Below are 10,419 nucleotides of genomic sequence, written 5' to 3'. Positions count from 1 at the left end.
TGCAACAGAACTTGAGGGAATGCTGCTTTGTGAAGAGGGGAGGTCAGATTGAGAATTAGGAAAAGGTTTATCCCCAGAGAGTGGTCAGGCACTGGAATGGGCTCTCCAATGCAGTGGTCATAGCACTGAGCTGCTGGAGTTAAAGAAAGGTTTGAACTATGCTCTCAGAATGTAGTTTGAATTTTGGATTGTCCTATGTGGAACCAGGAGGTGGACTCGATGAACCTTGTGTTTCTCTTCCAGCTCAGGATATTCTGTGATTATATGAATCCCAAAATCTCTGTGTGCTAATTATAGTATTGCATAAATAATATTCTCTCTAACATCTGCAGAGATACCAAGATGAAAACACAACAAACTGCTTTAAGTGTTCGTTATTACTGACTAACCAGAAAACTTTGGACTGAGGTAGACAAGTATGTCTGCTATAATATTGTTTTCAGACTTAACTGTCACGTGAGTTTGTGCATGACACATTGCAGCCCCCTGCTAAGACTTTGTTTCAATCTGAGATAATCTAAACACATACAAACAACAGATTTTCCTTTAATTATCCAAAAGCAAATGCCATTTTACAAATAAAACAGGTAAGAGCAAGAAGACATATTTGGTTAGCACTGAGTAAAATACATTGACTTGAATTAGTCCAGAAATGGCTTATGTTTCTCTAGCAAGGTAGTCAAACTTGCTTGTGTGTTGCCTAAGCACAACAGGCTCAAAGTCATTATATTTAACAGAAAACACAGACTGTTGTCATATGTTCTATGGCAATCTGTAGAAGTAAAAATTGTAAGGTATTCTTGCAGTACTGTGATATTCACATGTATTTTTTTAATGTATGTATGATAAAAGTTCAAGCTTTATATGTATTCAAGTATTCTTTGACATATCTATTAATTATGCACTCATTTTTGTTATGCTGGTTATGTTTAAAATGAACAAGCAGTTAATATTTCATTAAGATCTTTAGAGATACAGAATCAAATAGTAGACCAGGAAGGTCTTGAATATCTCCAGAAAAGGAGACTCCACAGCTTCCATGGATAACCTGTCCCAGTGCTATGTCACCCCCGAAGTAAAGGAATTCTTCCTCATATTTAGATGTGTTCCAGTTTGTACCCTTTCCACCTTGTCCTGTTCCTTGGCACCAGTGAAAAGAGCCTGGCTCCATCCTTTTGACACTTGCCCATATTTATGGGTGTAGATAAGGTACCCTCTCAGTCTTCTCTTTTCCAGGCTCAACAGTCCCAGATCTCTCAGCCTTTGCTCAAAAGAGAGGTGCTTAATCATCTTTGTTGCCTTCTGCTGGACTTTTTTCTTTTGTAGTTCTGTCTTTCTTGAACTGATGAGCCCAGAACTGGACACAGTACTCCAGATGTAGTCTCAGCAGGACAGTGTAGAAGGGGGATGAGAACCTCCCCTGTCAAGTGATTTAACTATGAGGTTGCCCTGCATAGAGTCAGAAGTTCTCAGTGATGCTGATGGATCCCTTCCATCTCAGTATATTCAATGGTTCTCTAATTCCTGTTATGAGTTTACTACTTTTCTTTCAAACACAACATTTTGCTATATTAATGGCAATGCTAACCTGTTTCTCAGGCCTTCTCATTCCCTTTGTCTATCCTATTTTTTTTCCTCTATCTTTTGTTTGTTTGTTTTTAAAAAGAAAATGCACAAAAATTCCCAAGAAAATAAAATTGCTGTAGTAGCAGGTAGAATATATGTTAAGCTATAAACCTATTCAACAGAACAGGTAATAAAATGTTTTTTGAAGTATCTTGTGATAAGTTATTGGCTTCTATTTATCCTATCTTGTATTACTATATTCATCTCCCAATGAATTACCAAGCAGGGAAAAATGGAAAGGTTATCTGCTTTCACATACAGTCTAGCACAGAATTGCCCTTCTGTGGAACAAGTGACTAAACAAGTAGATATCATAATTCAACTCTTTTAATGTTTGTTTGTTTTATCCTTTGTAGACAATGTGTGACTAAGCCCATTCTTTGGAGACTTAGCATCACAAGATAAAAACTACTGTAATGATAAAGAAATCTTCCACACAGATCTATCACTATTAAAGAGTTATAGAAGCATAGAATTGTCTGAGTTGGAATCATCTTTAAGATCATCTAGTCCAGTTCCCTTGCAATGAACAGGGACACCTACAGCTGGATCAGTTTGCTGCAGCCTGACCCTGAATGTCTTCAGGGATGGAAAATCCACAGCATCTCTGGGCAACCTATTCCAAGATTTACTAACCTTATAATAAAATATATATATATTTCCTTAGATCCAACCTAAATCTCTTTGAAATAATTTTCCCTTGTCCTGTCACAACACACCCTACTAAAGATTTCGTCCCCTCCTTTCCTATAGCCTCCCCTTAGATACCAGAAGTCTGCCATCAAATCTCCCTGAAGCCTTATACAGCTCGAACAGCCCAAGCTCATTCAGCCTGTTTTCAGAGGGGGAGTGTTCCATGCCTTGGAATATTTTTGTGGCCCTCCTCTGGATGCGCTCAACAGGTATCTCCAGTATCTCCTGTACTGAGGACTCCACATCTAGACACAATACTCCAGTTGTGGCCTCACCAGTGCAGAGTAGAGGGCAGGACCCTCTCCCTCAACCTGCTGGCCACATTTCTTTTTATGCAGCCCAGAGTACAGCTGGCTTTGTGGGCTGTAACTGTGGGCACACTGCTGATCACGTCCAGCTTGCTATCCACAAGTCCTTTCTGGTAGTGCTGTGCTCAATCTTTTTGTGCCCCAGATTGTATTAATAGCATAAACATAGCATTGTATTAATAGCTATAAACAAACAAACTAACAAACAAACAAAAAACAACTATTAATTAGTGCATAGATCATTGAGTGGACTGCATGAAGGACTTCATTTTTTTTATCCAGAGGAAGTAAATTGCACAAGTAACTGACACAACAGAACAAAGCTTCAGTAAATAAAGAATATAATTACCAGATCTACACCAATGTAAAGTTACGTAGTTCTCTAAAACACTGCTTCCTATTATTTAAGTTATTAATAGTGTAAAAGCCAGCATGTACTGTTCTTTGGGACAGCCATGCTAAATACTGACATAGCTAACTCCCAGGCTAGTAAATGTTCATGAGCTGTTGATTGTATGAAGCAAGGCTGCTGGTATTTCTCCACAATTGTTGCTGTCACAATATTAGTGTTATTTTGATATAATGGCTTGAATAGCTCTAATGCATTCTAGTGAGTTGTTTTTGAATAGTTACTACATAGAACATAAGAGGCAGACAGGAAAATCGTCTCCTTTCTGACCATTAGGTGGAGCTAAAAATCCTGCAAATGGAAAAGTTGATTCCAGTTCTTTCCTTAAAAATTGCCCCTCCTCTATTTGCTCTTTACATGCTTTCAGATTGCCCTGGTAGAGTATGGCCTTTCTATATAAGCTGTTCACAGGAAACTTCAAACTTCAATTCAGTTTCTGTGTTACCTAAAAAGTTGAAAATGTTTTCAAAAGTCCCATAATAAAAATCGTGGGACTGAAGAATTCATTGTGAAGCTGTACTTTCTAGAGTGTGAAATATTTATCATACTGTTAAAACACCTTGTGCTAATCTATGTAGAAGCCTTACAGACATGATGCTTTCTAAAAGGAGGATTTAAGCATATTTTGCTCTGTGCTGGTGCAGCCTCACCTTCAGTACTGTGTACACAAAACTACCACAGTATAGGAATATGAGAATAAAACTTAGCATCCAAAGAAGGGCTATGAAAATAGTGAAGGCTCTAGTGGGTAAGACGTCTGAGAAGCAACTGAGGTCTCTTGATTTGTTCTACCTAGAGAAAAGGAGGCTGAAGGAAGGCCTCGTGGTGGCCTGTATCTCCTCATGAGGAGAGTGAAGGGCACTGAGCTCAGTTCTCTGGTGATAGTGACAGGACCTGAGGGAATGGCAAGGGGCTGAATCAGGGGAGGGTCAGGTTGTGTATTAGGAAAAGATTCTTTACCAGAGTGCAGCTGGGCACTGGAACAGGCTCCCCATGACTGTGGTCAAGGTTCTGAGCTGCTGGAGTTCAAGGAGTGTTTGAGCAATGCTCTCAGAAATATGGCTTTATATTTGGGTGGTCCTGTGTGGAATGGGAGTTGGACTTATAATGATAATTCCTTCCAGATTGGGATTCTGGATCTATGATTCTGTATAGTAGTGAGATCCCATAAATCAACATATTTACCTATATTATTTTAAGTTGAATAAATATGTAAGTTGCCCTGAAAGTAATGCCACCAATTTATTTCCATGGAAACAGCAACAGGTACAAGGAGAGCAATGACACTGTATGATAGAGCAAATTCTCAGCTACAGAACAGATAAACACTCTTGATTTCATGATGTGACAGCTGTGTATGGCCATCCAGGACATGACTTGTTTTTCACGTTGCTGTCATCACTGCTGAAATGCACCACCCACTGCCTCACTGTGCTCACATTCACTGTTTGGTCTCCAAAAACTTTCAGCAAACACTGGTGGATGTCAGTGGGTGCCACATTTTTCTCTGTGAAAGTACTTGGTGGCACCCCTTTGCTTCATCCATACTTCCTTGTCTTATACCATTTCATCAGACTGCCCCTTTGCTGTCATCTGTCACATGGCAACTAAATGTAATGGAATGCTGACAGGAAGGTTCAACCTCAACTGCTGTACCACCAACATCTGCTTCTGATATTGTCAGCCAACATGATGAAACAGGAGGTATTACTTTCAGAGCAACCCATGTATTTAATACTTCACTAGTTTGCGTTTCATGTATTCCACATGTCTGGATTGCTGTTGTCATCTGAATTAAATGGACCTTAATACCTACCTATTATTACCATCAGAAATACCTATATTTCTGATGTAAACATTTTATTGGGGGGAAGAATAAATTGATTATGTGGGAGTTCTTAACAGTTAAAGTGTGTTTAATATATATTAGATCTTGATGATGCTTCTTGCACTTTGTATGAACAGAATGTTATTGAACAAAGATTTGCTTAGAACAGCAGATTACAATCTGAAGTGCAACTGTCCTAGTTTTATTTGTAATTCACAGAATATACAAAAGTATGCAAACACAGCAACCCTCATATTTTACACTCTATTTCTGAATGACTTTCCCTTGAACTTTTCCTCTTCTATGGTTTGTATGCTTCATATTCTGTTATGCTGAAGTGTATGGAATTGCACAACAGATCTCTTAATTTCAGATGAAACTTAGCTCAGATTTGTGATCGATAGTGACAGGTTTTATGCTATGTATCTTCTGCAGACTTCAAATGAAGATAATGTTACAGAATTACTGCTAAGATCAGCTCTATCGTAGCATAGTATCTGAAGAAAATCAGAAGAACTGACTTAAGAAAACGTTTCTCAATCAAAAAATCCATCATCCATCCATTGATGGCACTGAGGCGTTGGAAGTGTCATGAAGTTTAGCAAGAGTAAATGCAGGGTTCTGCACTGGGAATGGAGTAATGCCAAATGTAAATGTCGACTGGTAGTTAAGTGTCTGGAGAACAGACCAGCAGAAAGGGGCCTGGAAGTGCTGGTCAGCAGCAATCTTGACATGAGCCAGTGAAGTGTCATGGCAGCCAAGAGAGCAAACTGCATTTTGGGATGCATTAAACATAGCTTAGACAACTAGCTAAAGTATGTAATTATCCCACTATATTTATCATTGGTGTGGCCTCACCTGGAATATCACAAGCAGTCCAGGTTTCCACAGTGTAAAAAGTATGCAGACATACTTGGGTACATCCAGTGGAAGGCAATAAATCTAGTTAAAAGGATGCAAGGCACATCCAGTGAGAAGAAGCTGAGGAACCTGATTGGAAAAAAGGAGTTTGAAGGGTGACTTCATTGCCCTCTGCAACTTTCTGAGGAGGGTAAAAGGAAGTGTTTGTCTTTTCTACTTGCTGTCTAGTGATAGGATGGTGTCACTGGCTCAAAGGTGTGTCAGGAGAGGTTCAGATAAGACATTAGGAAAATCCTATTTACTGGGAGGGTAGTTAGACATAGCAACATAGAGAGGGGGTTGATGCCTTGTTCCTGGATGTGGTTAAAATATATTTGAATAATGCTTTAAGCTCTATAATTTAACTTCAAGGAAGCTACAAAGCAGTCTGATGGTTGAACTCAGTGATCCTTGAAGGTATCTTAGAAAAATATGAAGAATACTACTGCAATCATGTTGAATCTGTATTGTTTACACAGTCTACAAAAGAAATTTTAATCACAGCTGACTGAAACATCCTTTCTTGAATTTTGAAGGCAAAACTGAGTCTTCAATTTGTTTCATTCGTCTTGAATGCTCTTCCCAATAATAGCTTAAATGAATGTGAATGTGACTTTTATTTTGCAAGGCGGGTTCAGAATCAGTGAGGTACAATTCCACGCAGAACATACATATATCATGACTTGATTAGATAAGGATCAAAAGCAAGGGACTGAGCTTAAATCTAGCTCCTGAGCTAATGGACAGATAGTGAAGGTGTGCAGGCCCCTAGGATGTATTTCTCTCAGCTCTTTCTCACAGCATTTCACAATTGCCTCTTCCAAGGCTGCACAGTTGCACTGAGTATAGCAGATCTTGAACAAAGGCAGCTAAGCCTCTTGTTCAGTGCAACAGAAGAAAACTGTGGAGAAAATGTTTTCAGTGCTAGTCAGTGCAGTTAGAGTCTGCATATGCATATGTACCATTCCTGCCACTTATCAAGAAATTGCTGCAGCATAATGAAATCATTGTCCCATTCCATAACTCTAAATGCTGATCTCTTTTTATGTAATACATAAAAATAATAGTGCACTTCATCTAATCTGTGATTTATATTCTTAACTCTCTGAGAACTTTGCTGAACTGAATCTACAAGCCGAATCAAGCTTGTTTAATTGATTCACTTAAAATTTTAAATGCAAGCACTATTGCTGAAATTTCATGAGCTCTAATCTGAGTCAGACAAGTACTGCCATGGTAAAAGGTGGATAACACCACATTCCCTACTGCTTCATTCTGTCCCAACTGCCTCGATCTGTAGTGTGAGTACAGGTGTTCATACAGTTTGTGGTGACTGTAACTTCACAGTAATACTTGATTTAAAATCACAATAGCTAATTCTTTAAGCTAACTAACTAAACAGCTACCCAGATTGTTTTGCAGGCAAGTGCAGAGTTAGAGACAGAAAGTCAGTATCAGGAAGAGGACAAGATCAGATATTTTCAAAGCATTGCCAACTCAGATCATTTCCGTGTCCTTTGAACTTCAGAGATTGTGCTCTTACATGTACACATCAGTGCTATGCTTCCGTAGAGATCTCACTTCCTGGAGAAATGGGTTGATGAGAACCTCATGAAGCTCAAAAGAGAGAATTTCCAAGATCTGTGTCTGCAGAGGAATTAATCTAGGCTCCATATGCTGAGGAGCTGATCAGCCGAAACAGAGGCTGGGATCCAGATAGACATCAGGTTGTCCATGAGCAGGCCATTAGTGTGCAATTGCCCTAGGAAAGGACAGTGGAATCCCAAGATGCACTAGGCAGAGTATTACCAATTGGTTGAAAGTGGTGATCATTTTGCTTGCTGCTTATGAGATATCTGGGTTCTTTTGTCCAAGTCTGGTCTCCCTGGTACAAGAGAGACAAGTAGCTACTGGAGAGATTCCAACAAGGTGCCTGCAAGTACACTTCAGGGACTGGAGCCTCTTTGCTATTAGGATATTAAGATACCCAGCCACTTGCTCATCTCTCACAGGGAGAGAGGGTTGAGACAGACAGTTTACTGGGTAAAGCAAAAGCTATGTGCACAAGCAAAACAAAACAAGCACTTAATTTGATACTCACACTTAATGGTTTCTTGGGAAGACAAATGCCTTCACTTCAAATGTTTACCCCTTCTCTTTTTTCCCCCAGATTTTAATGTTCACCATGATACCATGTGGTATAGAATATCTCTTTAACAAGTCTGGGTCAGCTGTCCTGGCTGTGTCCTTTCCTAATTCCATTTGCTTGCCCAGCCCCTCTCTGACAGGGCTGCATGAAGAGCAGAAGAGTCTTTGGCTTTGTTTAACCAGTGCTATCCTAACTAACAACCCTCTGTTCATACCCTGAGCACCACATCCAAACAGTTTTTAGGCACATGGTGACTCTATCACCTTCCTGGGGAGCCTATTCCAGTGCTTAACAACACTTTCTGTAAAGAAGTGTTTCCTGATATCCAACCTAAACTTACCCTGGTGCAACTTAAGGCCATTTCCCCTCATTCCACCACCTTTCACCAGTGAGAAGAGACCAGCCCTGCTCTGGTGGTATTTTGAAAAAGTTATTTGAAAGTGAACATGAAAGTCATTCTAAAAAACAAATCAAAATAAGTGAAGCTGTTTCACCGGGGGTAACACACCCTTTGTGTCCAAAATATGCTTCCATACTATAATTTGGTGTCTCAGTTTATGAATACCAGCCATCTTGCAGCACAATATTTTTATGTTTTTATTCAGCTGTAAATCAACCATTATCTCCAGTAATATAAGAAAACACAGTATAACTGTCATAGAAACAGTGTGGACTTCAAATACTGACAGACTTATGCAGTGCCTTTTGGAGTTGTTTGCTCCTTGAGATATGTTGGACAGATCACTTGGTCATCCTTGTGCTATTGAAAGTTTGTTTTTTATTCAAAATGACATTTACAAATGTCACTGTGGTTCCAAAATGTGCAAGTGCTTATGAAACAGTAATGTGGAGGAAATACGAGCGTGTGTTGTTCTTCTGTTTAGCCTTGTCTTAGTGACACCCATTCTGAGAAGGGTTGCATGCCTTTAAAGAAAGTATTTGTTTCTGATAGAAGTTATGTAACCTTAAAGCTTATCAAAGAGATGTCTTTAAAGTGGGTCCCACTGAAGGGATTTAGCAAAAATATGGGTACTGACAACAATTAATTTAGTGGAAGAAATTAATGTATTTCTGCTGTGTTACTAGTTCTGCCTTTATGCCTAAATGTAGTTACTGATCAGAGGGCTGATTAAGTAATACAGCATTGTAAGGAAGATCACCCTAATTTGTGAATCTGATTCCTTTTTGTTTGTTTGTTTGCTTGTTTGCTTGCTTATTGAACAGCTTAAGGGTATTGGTTGCGATAAAAAAGACTGAGAAAGTACAAAAAGGAAAGAAAAAAAAAAAGAAGAAGAAAGAAAAAAAAAAAGAAAGAAAAAGAAACTAGGGGAAAGATCAAGGATGAAGCCCAAGGAACTCCTGGTAAATATATCTGGCAGACTTGCAGTGCTGGTCTGACACATCCAATCATGTTACTGAATAATAATGCCACAGAATAGGAGGCAATAGGGTCTGCTGACTCACTCAGGAAGCCTGCTGACTGCTGACTCTCTGACTCACTGTTCTTTCACAGACAGGAAAAGTGGCTCCTTAGGAAAAGAGAACGCCAAAATTTGCTGAATAGCTGAAGAATGTCACAGAAAAAGCAGATTTATTTGTAGATGTGAGCTGTAGGACGAGTATGGGTTTTAACCTTACATGACATGCAATTTTTGTCTGTTTTAATGTGATTTTAATTAGAAGAGTTACATCAGTGATGGCAAAAAACAACAACAACAAAACCACCATTCTTTGAGACAAGAATGAAAAAGGTGGGGAAGCCTGGGATTTTTTAGGTGACAGAAAGAAATACTAATAATATCCTTGTAAAGAATGACTAATGAGGGTTTGACCTGCTTAAAATAACAAGGGAAAATGCTGCCCGCAGAGTACATAGCAGATATTTAGAAAATATTTGCAGAAGGGGAGCCTGCTGGAATCCTTCGCTTAGCTGGCTTGGGAAGGACAGATATTCAAATGGATCTGTATGTACCTTGGACTCAGTGCATGTTTGCCGGGCTTTGGATGAAAAAAAGAGACAGCTCTCTCAGAGGATTCTGTTTGTTCATTCTTTTTCTTCATTGATTTTATCACTACTTTGAACGATTGCATCAGCCTTAATTCTTATTTGGGGGGGGGAGGGGGGAGGAAAGAAAAAAGAAAAAGAGAAAAAAAAAAAGAAAAAAGTCACAACCTTAATGCTGTTTACTTATTGAGCAGCTCAACTGGGGTGGATTTCTCAATCTACTTTTCTAGTGAAAAAAAAAAAAAAAAAAAAAAAGAGAGAGAAAAAAGAGATATCCTGTTACCTCTTTTTAGCTAGCATGTCATAATTTAGGCCAGTTTCCTCTTCTTCCCTTTTGTAACATCCTTCTGGTTTTAAGCTTAAGTATAGAAACCTTAAGTATCTGTCAGAAGCAGAAAGGCTCAGGGCCAACTTGGAGATGGAGCAGCTGTTGCCTGGAGAGCACTGCTGGGAAGCTCAAGCTTCCTGTGGAGGCTGATTTACAGTGTTTCTTCAGTGCAT

Source organism: Excalfactoria chinensis, chromosome Z (genome assembly GCF_039878825.1).
Source record: "Excalfactoria chinensis isolate bCotChi1 chromosome Z, bCotChi1.hap2, whole genome shotgun sequence".
Lineage (NCBI taxonomy): Eukaryota > Metazoa > Chordata > Aves > Galliformes > Phasianidae > Excalfactoria > Excalfactoria chinensis.
The sequence above is the reverse complement of the archived record's forward strand: the minus strand, read 5'-3'. Positions refer to the sequence as shown.